Source organism: Tenrec ecaudatus, chromosome 16, assembly GCF_050624435.1.
Source record: "Tenrec ecaudatus isolate mTenEca1 chromosome 16, mTenEca1.hap1, whole genome shotgun sequence".
Classification (NCBI taxonomy): domain Eukaryota; kingdom Metazoa; phylum Chordata; class Mammalia; order Afrosoricida; family Tenrecidae; genus Tenrec; species Tenrec ecaudatus.
The window spans coordinates 26,687,573-26,707,857 of NC_134545.1; the positions used below are offsets into that span (position 1 = coordinate 26,687,573).

A 20,285-nucleotide genomic window follows, 5' to 3' on the forward strand; every position below is an offset into this window, starting at 1 on the left:
CGCACACGTGTATGCACCAGAAAGTTGATGGTGGGGCCATAAGTATGAGCTTATCTTTTGATGGCATAAACCTTAGTATCTATGCCTAGCTTAGTTACACAGGAAACAAGTGTCTGCAGGAACAAGTGAAAGAGGAGATGGTTGGATGTGTTTGCAAAAATGTCCCCCACACTCATTAAACAGACCCCTTTCTGAACGAAAGCTTGGGGGCGGAGCTCCTGGTTCCCCTCGCACACCACCACCGTGAGATTGCTGTGGTAATCATTGTGACTGACAGTTCACATCTGGAGAGTTGTAAAATCTGCATATTGATAATCCCCATTTGGCTTTGGCTCATCTTTGGTCACGTGAGCGTGCTCCTAGCCCCTCTCTCCACCCCTCCCTCCCTCAGAAGAGCTGGAAACCAGCACTGTCTGATAGATAAATATGGTGTCTCTTCATATAGTGTTATTTTGCCTTTAGACTCGCTGGCAGTGGGTTTAGTTTACTCAGTAAATAGATCTTTTAGAAACATACACCAGCGAGTACCATTTTCGCAGCTGTTCGGAGGGGAAGGGTAGGATAAGATGCTGAACCAAGGGGTTGGGATGGCGTGAGGAAGAGAAGAGGCGAAAGGGAAAGGCAGAGAGAGGTTGAGAATGGGTGGCAGATTGGCAGAGTTGTAGGTTAGAAGGGTGAGGAAGCGGGAACAAGGGAAATTATTTTGTGGTGCGTGTCAGTGATAATTTACACATTCCTGCTCATTTCAGCTTCCAGGTTCTGATTATCACCTATTATCTGCCACCCTTTGAAAATGTTTATTAATTAATTATGATTCACCAGCACTAATAGTTAAATCATTAGTGGTTTCATTCTGAATGGGGAAATCAGAGCAGCCCATTAGAATGGAAATTCCCTTAGCAGGGACATCCAGTGACTAGAACACAATCACATTAAGGTCACATATGCTGTCCTTTTGTGATTAGACAGGACGATTGAAGCCCCAAGGAAAAGCAACATGCCCTCCCTGCCTTTACGTGACAGTCTGCTGTTGAAGATGCGTGAGGGGACTTCAACAAGCTCACTGGGAAATGGAATGAAAAGATAACAGAATTTTTCCACCAACTCTTCGAAGCCTTCACATTTGAGCAGAGCACTAGAGTCTCCATGGATTGCTGTACCCCTGAGGCAAACTCTGGCAGTGCAGTGATCATATGGAGAAATCAGCCTTGCTGTAGCTAGCAACCTAACCAAAGGGACTTCTTGCTGTTTGTATATTTTCAAGGGTAACACTTTGATCAAGTCAGATTACCACTTTGCGTTCAATGAAGCTTTTGGTGTATTTTTCCTCCCTTGTGGATAGGAGCCCTGGTGGCATGGACAGGTAAGCATTGTCCTGCAAGCCATGAGGTTGGTGGTTCAAACCCACTAGCCACTCTGTGGGAAAAAAATGAGGCCACCTATTCTCATAAAGATTCGTAGTATCAAAAACTCCTATGTAGTGTTGCTGTGAGCCAGAACTGACTCAAATGGCCATGGGTCTGGGTTTTTAGCCAAAGCACTTGCCCTTGCCTTATGCATTTGAAACTTAGTCTGTTCATCCATGGCCTAATTTCTTCCTTTTATTTTTGAGCACCTACCATGAGCCAGCAAAGGGCACTGGTTACTTAGTAGTTTTGTGTTGCGCTGCTAATTGCAAGGTCAGCAGTTAGAAACTACCAGCTCCATGAGAGAAAGATGAAACTTTCAACTCCCGTAAAGAGTTATAGTCTTGGAAACCCCTAAGGGCAGTTCTGTCTGTTCTATAAGATCGCTATGCATCAGAATCGACTTGATACTAGTGAGTTAATATCATGCTTAGTAAAGCAGAGGGTCAGTAAAAAGAGGAAGGCCCTTGATATGAGCTGGCTTGATACAGTGGCTGCAACAATGGGCATAGGGATAATCACAAGGATGGTGCAGGACCAGGCAGTGTTTCGCTCTGTCATGCACAGGGTTGCATGGACTGGAGCTAACTCGATGGCAACTACCAACTTGAGTCATGAATGACTTGACAGCAGTGAGCTTGGTTTTACATCATGAGCCAGAAGGATGCTAGATGCCTGGAAACCAGAAGTGCAGGAGAGAGGAAGGCCCCTGTTGTCATAGAGCTTCAATCTTGGGAGTGTAATGGTGGTGGTGAGATAGACAATAAACAAAGGAAGGACAAAGGCAATCTCAGATAGTGTGACGTTCTGAGACTTATAGGTGACTCTACAGGACAGAGTAGAAATGTCCCATAGGTTTTCTGAGACTGTAAATCATTATGAGAACAGATGACTTTATCTTTTGCCCATGGAGCATTTGGTGGGTTCAAACTCACTGTACCACCATGGCGCCTTAGAGTAGTAGGAAGGGCAGAGGCCCTGAGGTTGAATTGATTTTAAAAAACCACTCAGGCTTTTAATTATTGGAATGTTATATACAATTATGTGTATAAAAGCACAAATAAAATAAAGAGAAAATATAATGAACTCTAATGTACGCATCATGAATTCTAACACTGATCAGCTCATGGCTTATTTTCTCCATGTTACTTTGAGATTATATTATTTTGTAAACAACATGTCCATTTTTTCTATATATATCCAGTATGTATGTTTAAAAGATAAGGACTCGAAGAAGCACTCCAGCCTGTGCGAGCACAAGGTGTCGAAGGGATCAGGTATCAGGCATCAAAGAACAAAAAAAATCTTACCATAGTGAATGAGGTGGGGAGTGCGAAGTGGAGACCCAAAGCCCATTTGTAGGCCACTGAACATCCCCTTGCAGAAAGGTCTCGGGGAGGAGACGAGTCAGTCAGGGTGCCATGTAGCAGCGATGAAACATACAACTTTCCTCTAGTTCCTAAATGCTTTCTCCTCCCCCACTATCATGATCCCAATTCTACCTTACAAATCTGGCTAGACCAGAGGATGGACACTGGTACAGATAGGACTGGAAGCACAGGGAATCCAGGACGGATGATCCCTTCAGGACCAGTGGTGTAAGTAGCAATACTAGGAGGGCGGAGGGAGGGTGGGTTGGCAAGGGGGATGGACACAGAAAAGTGGGTGAAGGGAGATGTCGGACAGGGAAAGATATGACAAAATAATAATTTATAAATTATCAAGGGTTCATGAGGGAGGGGGGAGCAGGAAGGGGGGAGGGGGAAATGAGCTGATGCCAGGGACTTAGGTGGAGAGCAAGTGTTTTGAGAATGATCTGGGCAATGAATATTCAAATATCCTTTACACAATTGATGTATATATGGATTGTGATAAGAGTTGCATGAGCCCCTAATAAAACAACTAAAAATGTATGTAACAAAACAAAAATAAATAAACAAGCAAAAAGATAAAGACTCTTAAAAATCAAGATCATATCAAGGGTTCATGAGAGAGAGAGGGTTGGAGAAGGGGGAAGTGAGCTGATACCAAGGACTCAAGTAGAAAGCAAATGTTTTGAAAATGATGATAGCAACATATGTACAAATGTGCTTGACACAATGGATGTATGTATGGATTGTGATAAGAGTTGTATGAGCCCCCAATAAAATGATTTAAAAAATAAGATCATAATAGTATCACATCTATGGAAAAAAAATCAGCAATGATTCCTTAATGTTATCTAATGTCTACCCAGTCTTCAAACTTTCAGTTGCCTCATAAATATTAATTCAGTTATCTGCTGTCACTGTTAGGCAGGATAACAAACTACCACAAAATCTCAGGGGTATATAATAGGCAAGGAGTGTCTGGGTCACTTGAGTGGTTCCACTGCTGTCAGCCGGGCTCGGAGGGGCTCACTCGTTCCTCACTGGTCCTGTGTGGGAGGAGTAGGTCATTTTGTTGATCTTGGTAGGGTTTTGTCACATAGCTGGAACTTCAGCAGCTTGATTCGGTCCCATGTGCCATTTCCTCCAACAGGCTGTCTTGGGCAGGTTTTCATGATAGGCAGCAAGAGCAAAGGTCATTTGTACAAGATGACAGGAGGGAGCCAATGAGTGCATTTCAGACCTGAGCTTGCCTCTCATTGGTTAATATCCCCGGGGTTCCATTAAGACAGAGTTGGGGAGAATATTGATATTCAGGACACAGGGGAGTGAATTCTGAAGAGCCATTCAATTGAGTCTGTCAATGCAGTCAATCTGTCACCAATGCTGTGATTTTGTGTGTATGTGTGTGTTCTGTTTGGATCAGAATCCAAACTAAGTCCACATATTGTGAATAGTTGCTCTTCCTAAGTTCCTCCATCTCTTTATTTAACCTTCTACTTTATGTATTAATTGAAGATTTGGAATCTCCCATTGGGAAGGTCAGTATGACTGGAATATAATAAGAAGGGATAAAATAGTAGGTGAAATTTGGAAGGCACAGACCAATGCACTCAGGGTCTGTGAGTCATGAAAAAGGAGTTTGGTTTTTCTTCTAAGAAAACTTGGGAATCCAAACTTGATTAGAACTAGGGAATGACAATCCCTGATGTGTGTGTATTTATGTATGTATATGTATGTGTGTGTATATATACATACATATAAATGCCATCTTTACTGAGGTATGTTTATATGCAGTACAATATACAGATGAGGGGACAAATAGAAGGGGCCTTCAAGAAGTTCATGGATAAATGGAATGAAAAGATAATGGAATATTTTTCTGTGAACTTTTTTTTACTACTACCCCAATCAAATTATGGAACATTTATAAAAAAAGCTATTTATTGACATGTAATTCACAAATTCCACAATTCAATAAGTATATGGAACCTTTTTAGTACCCCCAGTAAGTGCCTTCCTGACTCTTTGCTGTCAGTTCTCTTCCATCCTAGCAACCACTGATCTGATTTCTCTCATTATAAATCAGTTGAACCTGTTGCAGAATTCTATACCAATGGAACCACACTGGATACCTTCTTTCATATCTGACTCCTTCCACCCAACAAAGTGTCCGTAAGATTCCTCCATGTTATTCAGGTACTAGACATGCATTATTTTGTTAGGTGCAAATGAATCTATTCTGACTTTTAGTGACCCTGCAAGCAGAATGAAACATTGTCTGTCCTGACCTTCCTCACAATAGTATGTTTGAGTCGACTGTTGCAGGCGCTGTCACTGCAACTCATTGAAGGTCGTCCTCATTTACATTGACCTATTGTATTACCTTGTACAGGGATTGGTCCATCCAGTACTGTGTCCAGTTTTCTTTTAAGATCCATTCTGGCTGTCCATTTTCCAGGGTCATTCATTCTTCTGACAGTCAGTATTCTTTATCAACATCATCACTCAGACACATCGATTCTTCTTTGGATTTTTTGGGTATTCATTGTTCAGCTTTTGTATGCATATGAGATGATTGAAAATACCATGGTTTAAGTGAGGCCCACTGTGGTTCTCAAAATGACATCTTTGCTTTTTAAGTTGCAGAGAGGTCTTTTGTAACAGAGTTGCTCAAAGTAAACATCATTTAATTTCTTGATAATTGCCTCCATAGGCTTTAGGTCCAAGTAAAATGAAATCCTTGACAACTACAATATTTTCTCCATTTATCAAGATGTTGCATATTCTAGTTGTGTAAGATTTTTGTGTTTTTGAATTATAATCCATATTGAATTAGGTTCAGCAAAATTTTAGTTGTATGTGATGTTAGTGATATTGTTAGAAAATTGCTGCATTGTGTTGATTGGCCAGGTAGGTGTCGTCTAAATTTTTCACGTTAGTTTGTTCAAAGGTGCCCCTGACCTAAGACATGATGTTTTCATTTTCCTGATCTTTCTGCTCATGAAAGCTGGACAGTGAGAAAGAAGACCCAAGGAAAATTGATGCGTTTGAATGATGGTGTTGGAGAAGAAGATTGGGACCCATACTGTGTACACTGACTGAGCTGTCGGTTTGTAGTACTGTGGTACTGCTAATGATTAAAGGCTGTAGCCTTCAATATGGATTTCACTGCAAGCTTAAAGAAAACAAAAATCCTTTTTTTATCGGCTTTGTGTTAAGCTATGCTACCAGTATTTCACATACCAACAGGTTGATTCATGGTGTGCAGGTTTCAGAAGAGCTTCTAGAGTCCCAGCAGTTTTCAACCTGTGGGTCGTGATCACTTTGGGGGTCAAACGACCCTTTCACAGGGGTCACCCAATTCATAACAGTAGCAAAATTACAGTTATAAACTAGCAACAAAAATAATTGTATGATTGGGGGTTCACCACAACATGAGGAACCGTATTAAAGGGTCGCGGCATTAGGACGGTTGAGAACCACTGGTCTAGACTATGATTAAACTAGGAAGAAGAAAATAGGCTGCCTGCTTCCAAGTTACTAGCCACTGAAAATCTTATGATTTAGCCATGGAGCTTGGTGCCAGAAAATGAGCCCCCTCGGCTGGAAGCCACTCAGAATACGACTGGAGAGAACCACTCCTAGGTAGAGGTTAACAAAGCTTTTCGGATTTTCACTTGCTGATGGGGAACAACTCAAAATGAGAAGAAACTACTGTAAACATCTAATAATTGGAATGTGGAATTTATAAAGTATGAATTTAGGAAAATTGGAAGTTGTGAAAAATGAAATGAATATATATTGGTCAATTCCTATATATTGGTGAACTGAAATGAACTGTCATTAGCCATTTTGAACCAACAATCATGTAGCTGACCATGCCGAGAACGACAAATTCAAAAGAAATGGTGGCACTTTCATTCATTGACAAAAAGAACGCTTCAAGATCTAGTTAGAAGTACAATGCTGTCTGTGATTTGTTAACATCTAAATATCTACAAGAAAGACCAGTTAATGCAACTGTTATTCATATTTACTCACCAAACATTAAAACCAATGATGAAGAAATTGAAGAATTCTATTAGCTTCTTTTACCTGAAATTGATCAAACTTTCAATCAAGATGCACTGATAATTATTGGTGATTATACTGTGAAAGTTGGAAAACAAAAACAGAGGATCAATTTAGAAATATATGGCCTTGGTAATGGAAGCAAAGCTGGATAGAAATTTGTAAGACCAACAACTTCTTTACTGCAAATACTTAAAAAAGAAAGAAAGAAAGAAGCAATATAAACCATGACTACACACATGAACCTCACCAGATGGAATACATAGGAATCAAATAGACTATATCTGTGAGTAGCAATGATGACACAGCTCAGTATCATCAGCCAAAACAAACCATGGGCCAACTATGGAACACACCATCAATTCCTCACATTCAAGTTCAGATTGAAGCAGAAGAAAATTGAAACAAGTTCACTAGAGAAAAATACAGTCTTGAGCATATCCACTTGCATTTATAGACCATCTCAAGAATAGATTTCTCACATTGAATCCAAATGGTTGTCACCAAGTGAGTTGTGAAATATCTCGACATTAATGACATTATAAAAGAAAGCAAAGCAAAAGGTCAAAAAGACAGGTAAGAAAGAAAAAACCAAAATGAATTCCAGAAGAGGCTCTCTCACACTTGCTCTTGAACTTAGGGAAGCTAAAATTAAAGGAAGAAATGATAAAGTAAATGAACCGAACAGGACATTTGAAAGGGCAACTTGCGAAGGCAAAGCAAAGCATTCAAATGAAATGTGCAAATACCTGGAACTCGAAAGGGAAGATCATGCTTAACATATCTCAAGCTAACAGAACTGAAGAAAAAGTTCCAAGTCTTGAGTTACAATGTTGAAGGATTCTGTGGAAGGAAATATTGAATGGTGCTGGAAGTGTCAAAGAAAGGTCAGATGAATACACAGTTATGGTATCGAGACTAATTGGTTGATATTCAACCATTTCAAGGGTAGACTGTGATGAAGAACAAGTGGTATTGAAGGAAGAAGTCCAACCTACCCTGAAGGCACTGGTGAAAAACAAAGCTCCAGGAATTAATGGAATATTAATGCAAATGTTACAAACAACAGATGCCACACAAGAAGCACTGCTGCTTCTTATGCCTAGAAATTTGGAAGAGAGCTACTTGGTCAGCCAACTGGGAGAGACCAGTTGTTCATTCCAGAGAAAGATGACCCAGCAGAGTGTGGAAATTATTGAAGCGTCATTAAAGAACTTTTGCTGAAGATAATTAAAAAATGGTTGCAGCACTACATTAACAGGGAGCTGTGAGAAATTTAAGCTGGATTCAGAAGAGGATGTGGAATGAAAGATATCATTGGATCTTGGCTGAATGCAGAGACTACCAGATATTTACTTGTGTTTCATTGAGTATGAAAAGGCATTCAGCTGTGCAGAGCGTCACAAACTATAAATAACATTGCAAAGATGGGAATTGTAGAATACTTAAGCTGTGCTCATGTGGAACCTGTACATAGTTCAAGAGACAGTCATTCAAACAGAACAAGGAGGTACTGCATGGTGTTAAATGAGGAAAGCTCTTACTGACGAAGAGCAAAGTCTACAACCTTCAGTATGGATTACAGCCCAATATAAAGAAAGCAAAAATCCTCCCATCCAAACTAATAGACAACATCACAATTAGAGTAAAGATCATCAGCAGAGTAAAGATTGAAGTTGTTCAGTGTTTCCTTTGACTTGGATCCACAATCAACGCTCATGGAAGCAAATAGTCAGGAAATCCAATAAAGTATTGCAGATATGCTGCAAAGACCACTTTAAAGCGTTAAAGAGCAACAGTGTCGCTTTGAGGACTAGTGTGAGCCTGACCCAAGCCCTAGTATTTTCAGTAGTCTCATAAGCATGTGGAAGCTGGGTAATGAATAAGGAGGCCTAGAGAAGAATCAGTGCGTCTGAATTACGGTGTTGACAAGAATATTACAAGTACCATACTTCATTCTATCCCTCGTAGGGTTGCCATGGGTCAGAACTGACTCGACTGCACCTAACAGCACAGCGACAATCCATATAGAAGGATGTAATGTTTGGTTCTTATCAGCAAGTGCTACAAGTAAGTGCTTTTAGCAAGCATGGTTGTGCTATCTGTATATCACAGGTTGTTGAGGAGCCTTCCGCCAATCCTGATACTGTATTCTTATTTGTTCAGCATACAGATAGAATGAATTATGATGAAAGGATACAACCCTGACACAAAGCTTTCTTTTAGATCAGGCAGTAACCTTGTTCTGATCAAATGACATCTGTCTAGATTCTTCATGAGCACAATTACCTGTTCCAGGATCCCCATTTTACACGATGTTATCCATGCTTTGTTAATGTAGATTTATAGACATGCCACTTAGCATTGGGGTATTGAGGACAGCTATCCCAGGGAACTCTTATACCTTGCTAGTGGGAATGCAAATTGGTTTAATTGATTTTGTAAACAGTGTGGCAGTATTGTGAAAGCTGAACACTTACCATACTCTACCACCTGGCAATTTCATTTGCGAAGCTCCTGTACAAGTGCAGTAGGAGGTACGTATTAGAATTTTGAGAGCATCACCATTTATAATGCCAAACACCTTGAAACTACCCAAGTGTCCATTGACAGGATAATGGATAAATTGTGCATATTCACATGCTACAGTTTTATTGTACATCAGGGACAATGAATGAACTACAATTACATGCATCATTGCTAAAGTTAATAAACAAGTAAAACGAAAGCATATTTTCTTGAGGTCTAATGTGATAAAACTATGTCAGAAAATTCAAGAAGATGATAAACACAACCTTAAGAGTACTGTTTCTTCAGGCAGGAGGCAGAGGCCTGTGGAGGGCAAGGTAGATGCAAATAACTGGTAATGTTCTGGTCTTGGATTGTTTACTAACTTAAATAAAGCCGTCAATATAGCCTCTTAGTATCTCACATAGTACATTATAAAAAGAGCCAAGCAATTAAAAAATGCCTTTGATTCTTGTGGGGGAGAATGGGTTGTAATGAGGCAAAAGATTTCCTTCAAAGTAGGAGCCGTTTGAACTAATGTGGGACAAAACCACTTCAGACCTTTTCTGGAGAAGACAGTTCTGTGTGTGGCAGGAGTGAACAGCTTGGAAAGCCATCCTGTATGCTGTGATTCCTGGATTAGCAATTCTGCATCAGCACTTCAGTCTTACAGTTCAAATTTCTCTTAGTAAGTGCCAGTAGAGTTCAGAAACTTAGAGTAATTGGCATCTTTATTTTATAGTGTTATATTTGTAACATAACATTAATTTGTTCATTATTAATAACATATTAATTTATTCAACATCTGACTGTCATCTCCTTTTTTTCCTGAAATGTAAACCAACCAACCAATAAACAAACAAACCCACTGTAATTTAACTGATTCTGACTTATAGTGATTCTATATAGGATTTCTGAGGCTACAATTGTTGATAGGAGCAGACAGCCTCCTCTTCCCTGTGTAGTAATTGGTGGGTTTGAACCACTGAGCTGTGGTTAGTAGTCCAGAACTTTCTTGACAGCACCATTAAAGCTCCTTACTTCCAGCATCTATGTTTTCACTGCCTCCCAAATGATTGAATATTGTCCAATTGTTTTTGCTACCATGACTGTATTCCTTGCATTTTCTTTGGATGCTTCCTGTGTCATTCATTGTTTTGCTCATAGAATCCTTCTCTATTGCTACTTTAAGCTTGAAATTTGTTTTCTTTTTAAAAAAAGCATTTTATTGGAGGCTCATGCAACTCTTATCACAATCCATACATCCATCCATTGTGTCAAGTACATTTGTACATTTGTTGCCCTCATCATTTTCAAAACAATTTCTTTCTACTTGAGTCCTTGGTATCAGCTCCTCATTTTCCCCTCCCTCCCCAACCTTCCCTCCCTCATGAATCCTTGATAATTTTTTTTTTAGAGTTCAGTTTGGTTTATTGAACATGTTACAAAAGAGGGTTTAGTCAAAAAGACCAAAGCCCATGTCATCATCAGATTCTTGACTCTTCTTTCTTGGCTTCCACTTTCTTCTCCTCAGCTGGGGCAGCAGCGGTGGCAGGTGCGGGTCCTCCGGCTGGTGGGGCGCCAGCAGCTGGGCAGGGCCACCAGCCCTGACATTACAGATGAGGCTCCCTATGTTGACGTTGGCCAGAGCTTTGGCGAACAGGCCGGGCCAGAAGGGCTCCATGGTGACGCCGGCGGCCTTAATGAGGGCGTTGATCTTGTCCTCCGTGACGCTCACCTCGTCGTCATGCAGGATGAGGGCCGAGTAGATGCAGGCGAGCTCGGAGACGGAGGCCATGGTGCGGAGTCCTGGGCTGGCGGCTGCCGGGCGCTGTGCTAGTCGCTGGATGAAGTGAGGGGCTCACCCCAACGAGGCCTTAGCTTCCTCGGAAGGACCGAACACCTTAACGGCAGCTGAGGAAAGAGTGAATCCTTGATAATCTATAAATTATTATTTTTTCATTTCTTACACTGACTGATGTTTCCCTTCACCCACTTTTCTATTGTCCGTCCCCCAGGGAGGGGGTTATATGTAGATCATTGTAATTGATTTCCCCTTTCAACCCCACCTTTCCCTTGCCCTCCCGAAATCACTACTCTCCTTATTGGTCCTCAGGAGTTGATCTGTCCTGGTTTCCCTGTGTTTCAAGCTTTTATCTGTACCCATGTACATACTCTGGTCTAGTGGGATTTTAAAGGTAGAATTGGGTCACGATAGTGGGGGTGGGGGGGACAACACATTTAAGAACTAGAGGAAAATTGTATGTTTCATCGGTGCTATACTACACTCTGACTGGCTGGCCTTCTCCATGTGACCTTTTGTAAGGGGATGTCCAGTTGCCTACAGATGGGCTTTGCATCTCCACTGCACACTCCCCCTCGTTCACAATGATAAGATTTTTTGTTCTTTGACTCCTGATACCTGATTCCATTGACACCTCATGATCACACAGGCTGGTGTGCTTCCTCCATGTGGGCTTTGTTGCTTTTCAGCTAGATGGCTGCTTGCTTATCTTCAAGCCTTTAAGACCTCAGATGCTATATCTTTTGATAGCCGGACACCATCAGCTTTCTTCACCATATTTGCTTATAAACCTCCTTTGTCTTCAGTGAGTATGCCGGGAAGGTGAGCATCATGGCATGCCAGTTTAATAGAACAAAGTGCTCTTGAATTGAGAGAGTACTTGAGTGGAGGCCCAATGTCCATCTACTACCTTAGTACTAAACCTATAAATATATGCACATAGATCTATTTCCCCATCGACATATATAACTATATTTACATATGTACATGCCTATATTAAGACCTCTATAAATGCCCTTTGCCCCCTAGTTCTTTCCTCTATTTCTTTTTACTGTCCTCTCATCCCACTATCTTGTTCAGCCTTCATTTGGGTTTTAGTAATTCCTCTTGGTTACATTGCCCTTGATCCAGCCCTACCAAGCCTCCTACACCTTCCTTGCCACCGATTTTGGATCACTTGTTGTTCTCTTGTCCCTGGGTTTATTAACACCTACTTCCTTTCTCCCTCCTCCCCCTGTCCGAAGTCCCCCCACTCCAACCATTAGTCCCATTGTTTTCTCCTCCAGATTGTTTATCCTGCCTATCTTGTCTAGATAAGAGAGAATACTATGTAGAGATAATAATATGCACAAAAAACAAGACAGAGCAAAACAAAGCAACAACAAAAAAACCAATGGCAAAAAAAGAGAAAAGCCTGTAAATAGTTGAAGGTCTGTTTGTTGACCTTTAGGAGTGTTTCAGGTCAAATCTGATGGGGTGTCACGCCCTGGCCCCAAAGTCTATTTTTGGTATTCCCTGTGGACTTCATTGCTCTTTTCCCCTTGCTGTTCGTTTTTTAAAAATCATTTTTGGGGGCTCATACAACTCTTACCACAATCCATCCATACATCCATTTTGTCAAGCACATTTGTACATTTGTTATCATCTTCATTCTCAAAACATTTTCTTTCTTCTTGAGCCTTGGTATCTGCTAAGCTTGAATTTTTTATTTCTTTGAGCTTGAGCAATACCAAGCACATTCCTCTACTGTGGGTTTTTATCTCCAGGCCTTTGCACATTTCATTATAATATCTTATCTTCTTGAGCCTCCCTTTGAAATCATTTTTGTAGCCCTTCACTTAGTTATTTTCCCCATTTGTTTTAGCTGGTGTATTTGCAAGAACAAATCTCAGTTTCTTCTGACATCCATGTCAGTCTTTTTTCTACCTACCTTCCTGTCTTCCTTCCTTCCTTCCTTCCCTCCCTCCCCCCCTCCCTCCTTCCTCCTTCCACCTTCAGCTCTCTCTTTCTTGTCCTTTTAATGGCCATTTGCTTTCTTCCTGTATGGCATTCAAGTGCTCAGTATCATTCTACAACTCATCTGGTCTTCAGATTTGTTCATTGCATCAAAAACCTGTTGTTTTTCTTTTTAAGATGGTCTCTAAGTTCAGGTGGGAAATGCTCAAGCCTGTATTTTGGCTCTTACGGAGTAGTTTTAATTTTTTGCCACCTCAATCTGAATTTGAATATGAGTAATTGATGGTCTGTTCCATAGTCAGCCTGTGGCCTTGCTCTGACTGATAATATTGAGCTCTTCTATCACCTCTTTGCACAGATGTAGTCAGTTTGATTCCTGTATATTCCATCTGATGAGGTCTGTGTATATTGCAGTCACCATTTTGTTGGGGAAAAAAAGTATTTCCAATAAATACCATATATACTCAAATATAAGCCGACCTGAGTATAAGCCAAGGTATCTAATTATTACCTGGGAAACCAGAAAAACTGATTGACTCAAGTATAAGCCTAGGGTGGAAAATGCAGAAGCTATTGGTGAGTTTCAATAATCAAAACAAATGAAAATAAAATTACTAAAATTGAGACATCAGTGGGGTCATGTATTTAAATATTTATTTTAAATAAAAAGTATAAATAAAAGGACAACAAGTCATTTAACATTAGTAAACCAGCACAGTAAGTGGAAAATAGGTTCAACAAAAACAATAAGGTAGCAACAATGATATCTTAAGAGTACTATTCCCTGAGCTCAATCAGCAATCAAGTTAAAATGTAGAGTTCAAATCCTTCAAAACTGGATTCCTCATCATCATCCGTATCCCAATGCAGAGCTTCAGCTGGTGTGAGGTCATCATAGACGCTGTCCTCACTGAGATCGCCGTCATCGCCATCACTGCTGTCATTTTCATACAAAGCGCAGTCTTCACTGCCATCTATAGCATTACTAATACTACCTTTCTGGAAGGCACGTCACACCATGTCTTCCCATGCATCTCGAACCCACTTTGCTATTAACTCTATGTCAGGCTTCATGAGATTTCCTCCTTTTGTTAGTCGGGCTTGACCAGATGACATCCATTCATGCCACATCCTTCGCACACAGTCTTTAAAAGGCTTATTCAAAGATACACGTCACAGGACAGCTCTGATTGGTTAGATGTGAGTAAACTAACATTCAAAGCCCTACAGTGTCAGCGGAGAAACGACAATCACCCACGAGATAACGGGTGCTCGTCCTGTTACCTCGGGGAGGGGGGGGCAGCGAGATGTTACAGCTCGCTGGGGTACCACTGACCCATGTATAAGCCGAACCCCAGTTTTTCAGCACATTTTTTGTGCTGAAAAACCCAGCTTATACACGAGTATATATGGTAAGTGGTCTTACAGAATACTGTCATGTATCATTGCTACCACCAACATCTGTTTTCACATTACTTATTCAGTCTGTACACTGAGCAAATAATATGAGAAATGGGACTATATGAAGAAGAACAACGTGGTATTGGAGGAACACTCATGAACAACCTGCCATTTGCAGATGCCACACCTGGCTTGCTGCAAGTGAAGAAGACTCAAGGTGCTTACTGCTAAGGATTAAAAGCTGCAGCCTTCAGTATGGATTGCATTATAAGCATAAAGAAAATGAAAACCCTCACAACAGGTCCAGTAAACAGCATCCTGAAAAATGGAAAAAAGATTGAAATTCGCCTGTCAACACACATGAAAGCCACAGTCAAGAAATCAAATAGTTTTTTTTTTAAGAAAGAAATCAAATGGTGTGTATTTTATTGGACAAAGCCACTGTAAAATCCCTCTTTAAAGTGTTAGAAAGCAAAGATGCCTCTTTTAGGAGTTAAGTTGCACCTTACCAAGTAGAGTATTTTCAGAGCACCTCAAATGCATTTGAAAGCTGACTGGAGAACTGATATCATTGAAGGATGTTACTGGTAAAGAGTCCTTACTATACCATGAACTGCCAGGAGAATGACCAGGTCTTTGAAAAAGTGCAGCCAGAATGTTCCTTAGAAGAGAGGATGGCAAGACTTCTTCTCACGTCCTTTGGAGATGCTATCTGGAGGGATGAATCTCTGGAAAAGGACATCGTGTTTGATAAAAAATAGAGAGTCAGCATAAAAGGGGAAGACCCTCAACAAGATTGACTTAGCAGTTGCAACAATGCACTCAAACATAGCAATGATTGTGAGGATGTTGCAGGACCAGACTGCCTATGTTGTTTCACATGGGATCTCTTTGAGTCAGAATTGACTAAATGGCACCTAACAGCAACAATAACAATGGACTACGAATAAGAATAAACCTTTATTGATTGATATACCAGCCTGGTTTTTCATATACAGCAGAGTCAGCCAAGAAGAACATTATTTAAGATTACTTACCCCTAACCTAAATTCATCCCAGATGTGTGTGAAAAGACAGACACAATTAGCCCATCGTTTCCTGCAACAAAGGACAGGCATCTTTCACTCCTTCCAAGCTTTAATAACATTTGTATGCCTACCTCTTGAAGTGCAACGCTGTCTTTGATAGAATAAAGAGACCAGTCCCTGGAAATGTCCCTATCTTGCTTATAAAGTAGAAGGGCAGTGCAGAAGAGGGAGTTCCTCAACAAGGTGCAGTGACACAGTGGATGCAACCATGGCAATCTGTTATACATAGGTCACTATGAATTAGAACCTACTAGTTGGCATCTAATAGATGCCTTCCTCTTTGTTCTAGAGAACAATTTTTGTCTAGGGAATCTTTATTTAAAAGTAGTCAATGATTGGACCTCTTGGTTTAGAACCAGCTAACTTGAAAGTTAAAGATCTCTGGTGGCGTAGTGGTTGTAATAGGCTGCAGTTTGAAACCACCAGCCACTCCTTGGGAGAAAGACAGGGTTTTCTGTTCCTGTAAAGAGTTACAATATTGGCAATTGCTGAAGACAAAGTGGGTGCATAAGCAAATGTGGGGAAGAAAGTTGATGGTGCCTGGCTACCAAAAGATATGGCATCTGGGGTCATAAAGGTTTGAAGATAAACAAGTGGCCATCTAGCTCAGAAGCAACAAAGCTCACATGGAAGAATCACACCAGCCTGTGTGATCACAAGGTGTCAAAGGGATCAGGTATCATCAGAGCAAAAAAATCATATGATTGTGAATGAGGGGGAGTGTGGAGTGGAGACCCAAAGCCCATCTATAGGCAATTGGACATCCCCTTACAGAAGGGATGCGGGGAAGAGATGAGCCAGTCAGGATGCAGTGTAGCAACGATGAAACATACAACTTTCTGCTAGTTCCTAAATGCTTACCACACCTCTCCTCCCCGCCCCCCCACTATCATGATCCCAACTCTACCTTTCAAATCTGGCTAGACCAGAAGATGTACACTGGTACAAATAGGAACTGGAAACACAGGAAATCCAGGGCAGATGATCCCTTCAGGACCAGTGGTGAGAGTGGGAGGGTCGAGGAAGGGTGGGGTGGAAAAGGGGAACCAATTGCAAGGATCTACACATAACCTCCTCCCTGGGGGACGGACAACAGAAGAGTGGGTGAAGGAAGACGTCGGACAGTGTAGGATATGACAAAATAATAATTATAAATTACCTAGGGTTCATGATGCAACGGAGAACGGGGAGGGAGGAGGAAAATGAGGAGCTAATATCGGGCTTAAGTATAGAGCAAATGTTTTGAGAATGATGAGGGCAATGAATGTACAAATGTGCTTTACACAATTGATGTTTGTTTGGATTGTGATAAGAGTTGTATGAGTCCCTAATAAAATGATTTTTTTTAAAGTTACATTGTTGGAAACCCACAGGGGCAGTTCTACTCTGCTCTTAAGGGTCGTTATGAGTCAGAATCAACTCCAGGGCAGTGGGCAGTAGAACAATTTGAGAGTTAGAAGTGACATTAGTGGATATTTAGCCCAAGCTTTTTATTTTAGAAAATTGAGCCTCTGGGGCATGATTAATTCAAATTTCAATTTCTCTTGCTTCAAAATGAATATAAGTTGTATTTGTATGTATGAGTAAGGGTTCTTTCAGAGGTGGAGTGCTGGTAGAAGGTGAACAAGTAGCCAGAAAATTACTACTCTGAAGCTTTTTAAAGTAAAAAATATATTTTTTACTCTGAAGCTTTTAATTGAAATTAGAGTAGAAATCTTTTTTAAGTGTGTTTGAATATTAGAAATCAAATTAGGTGGATTATAAAAATTCAACTGGGTTCTTCCCGGTCGATATCTTCTCTCCTCTTAGACAACTAGTGTTCACTGTTTACTGGTCCATTTTCTTTACTTCTAAGTTAGTAAATAACAAGTTTATGTTCTTATTTCAAACTTTTTCAATGTTAAGCCCTGGGTATTGGCTTAATAAAAGACGAGGTTTTCATTTTTTGCCCCCTACTCTATTCTCCCCTCCATAAGACATTTTCTATTCCACTATGCCACTTGTGCATTAACAATAATCTTGTTTACATCAATGTGCAGTATCTACTTTATTTTGTATAAGGGCTATGCACCCCAAATAATCCCCCACACAGAAAACGAAACTTACTGCCACTGAGTTGATTTCAACTCATAGTGACCTTATAGGACAGGGTAGAATTGCCTCTGTGAGTTTCTGAAACTGTAACTCTGCATAGTGAAGTCAAATCCCTAATATGTTCTATGAATACGTCTCAATATTCTGTTTTCAGTTCTGTTTTTCTATTTGTTTGACTTAGATTCTAGAAATGGAATCATATGCAACCTCTTGGGTCTGTATTCTTTCTTGTAATATCCTTAAGGTTCATCTGTGTATCTCCTTTTGTTTTCTGAGTTTTGGTTAATTTTTTTATTTTGAACATGCATGGGTCTTATTTCATTCATGCAGTATTTTCCCATAGCACCTTTGAAGTTATTAATTTTAGCATTTTGAAATTTTTATCTGCATGTATAGTCTCTATCTCCCACCCCCTCCTCCCAGGTTACTCTTGGCATTTGGTTTTGGTGTCTACCTTTCAGATTAGATGCTTTCCAGAAAATGTCTTCCATCCTAATTTTTCCCACTTATCTTGAAGGGTGGCATGTAATGGGACCTCTGTCTGCCAGGGCGAGACTGGATTACTCTGCTTTTTCCCATATGGCGATCTGGCTGGGTTATTTCCTTGGGACCTTTCTGATAAAATTTCTCAGGGTCTCCTCACAGACCCCCTTTGGGTGTTGTCAGCTTCTCCAGTATTAATTTGTTAGATTTTCTGTCTGAGAACCAAACACGTAAGGCTTTAATTCAGTCACATGTTTTTGGTATGGAGCCCTGAGACCGTAGCGTGTATCTCCCAGGCCAGAACCCCTCAGCTTTCTTTTATCTGCTTCCTGCCGCAGAGGGAGGGACAGGCATCTGCTTGCACTGGGCAGAGAACATTTTGGGATGTGACTGTATCTTACCTGGACTTTCCATGGATCGTTTTGCACTTTCACTTTGTCTTCATCTCTTCACTTGAAAGTTCATGGTGCTGTCAATTCCTTAGTCATATAGGGAAGTGGGATTGTAATAGAAATTGGACGGCTTCTCATTTTTCTCACTGGCTTAAGTTTTGGTCCTCCTAAGTCAGTCACCACTTGTCCACCTGCTTTCTCGCTTTTCAAGCCTTGCCCCTCTGGCTTCTTTTTCTGATCTCTTGTTTCTCAGGAGCTTATGCCATTTACAAAATCCCTTTATGTCATTTAGATGAGGCCAATGCACGTGCCTAATCCACTGTTTATTAACTGGTGCTAATTATTCTAGCAGAGTATTAAGATAATTTAAAATTTTTTTTACAGTTTGCTGATTTTACTGTTTTCAGCCTGTTTATCTTTACCTTTTCACTCCATTATCGTGCCAAGACACCTTTCATGGTTATTGGAATACTTAGGGGCTATTTTCTCCTTCCGTTTTTGAATTCTGCTTTCCCCAAATAAAGTGAGATTATGAGACGGGTAAGGCCTTTTCGTTTGTTGTTGTTGTTGTTGCGAGAAACAGGAGCCCATCTATTATTATTACTGTTAAGAAATATAAAGCCATTCTGATGCCAGGCCTTAATATTACCCTTTTTTTCCAGAATCATGTAAGATCTCTTTATAGTCTGTTCTGAATTTTCTTGATACTGTGCCTTGGTGTGAGTATATTTTAATCTGGAAATAAATGTTGTTCAGCAATTGACAAAAATAATCTTTCCTTAAAAGTATTTCAAGGTTGTAGCTTCTTTTCTTACTTAGATCATGTGGTGAATGCGGCATTATTTTGGGGCCTTTAATTAGGGATGCATGAAATGCATGATCTTTGAAGAAAGGTTTATGATATTGTTTTATGTCATTCATTCATCAAGAAAACATAGATCATATTCTCAGCACCAGGGACTCAAAAGATACATTGAGCACAGTTGCTGCCCTTCAAATGGGCCTTTCTTTCAAAAGCAGAGCCTAATGAAGGTTCACGCACATTGCGATTTCACCTGCAGCTGGCTGGGCAGGAGCTTAGAATGTTGTGTTAATGGTTCCAGTGCTCTTTATCATGCTACACAGAAACCTCAGTTCCCAGACTCCAAGGTTCAGTGGATTAGAGGAGAATCTTCAACCAGGAAGATTAATTCCAATCCTGTCTTACCCTATTTGATCACTGCACAGTATTACTGGTATAGTTTGTAATTAGTGGCAAGCATTTAGAGGTCACGAATAATCCTGCTTGGGTGACTGCTCCCAGATCTGACCTCCCAGACTCCCGGTTGTTTCCAAGTGATAAATGGGCATTCTAGTTATCTGTGTTACAGGACACATTCATTGCCTTTTCTTCACAAAATGACACTCCGTCTCCCAGTAGATGTTACACATGCGTTTTCCGCCTCAATCTTTTGTTACAGAGACTTTTCTAGATAAGTGGATCTCCTTTTCTCAGGCACTTAGCTGTAGCATTTGAGCCTGTATTCTCTTTCTGTTAGGTTGGAATTTCCCTCCTCTCCCCGCTTGCATCCTTAATCAATCAGTTCTATCAATATTTTCCTGTTTTGACAGGAATTGAAGGTCTGGGTACTAGGATTTCCAGCACTATATGAAACTATCCCATAAAGGCACTGCAGGCATGGAAGGATAACATATAGGGGGGTTGGGCAGGG

At 40.5% G+C, this 20,285-nt stretch overlaps 1 protein-coding gene and 1 pseudogene across 3 annotated transcripts in view; one reads left to right on the forward strand and one right to left on the reverse strand.

Moving 5' to 3' along the window:
- TTC28 (tetratricopeptide repeat domain 28) overlaps nucleotides 1–20,285 on the forward strand; it is a 696,928-nt gene that overhangs the window by 182,518 nt on the left and 494,125 nt on the right. The gene's annotated exons all lie outside the window — the stretch shown is intronic.
- Nucleotides 10,780–11,229, reverse strand: LOC142429424 (large ribosomal subunit protein P1 pseudogene; annotated as a pseudogene).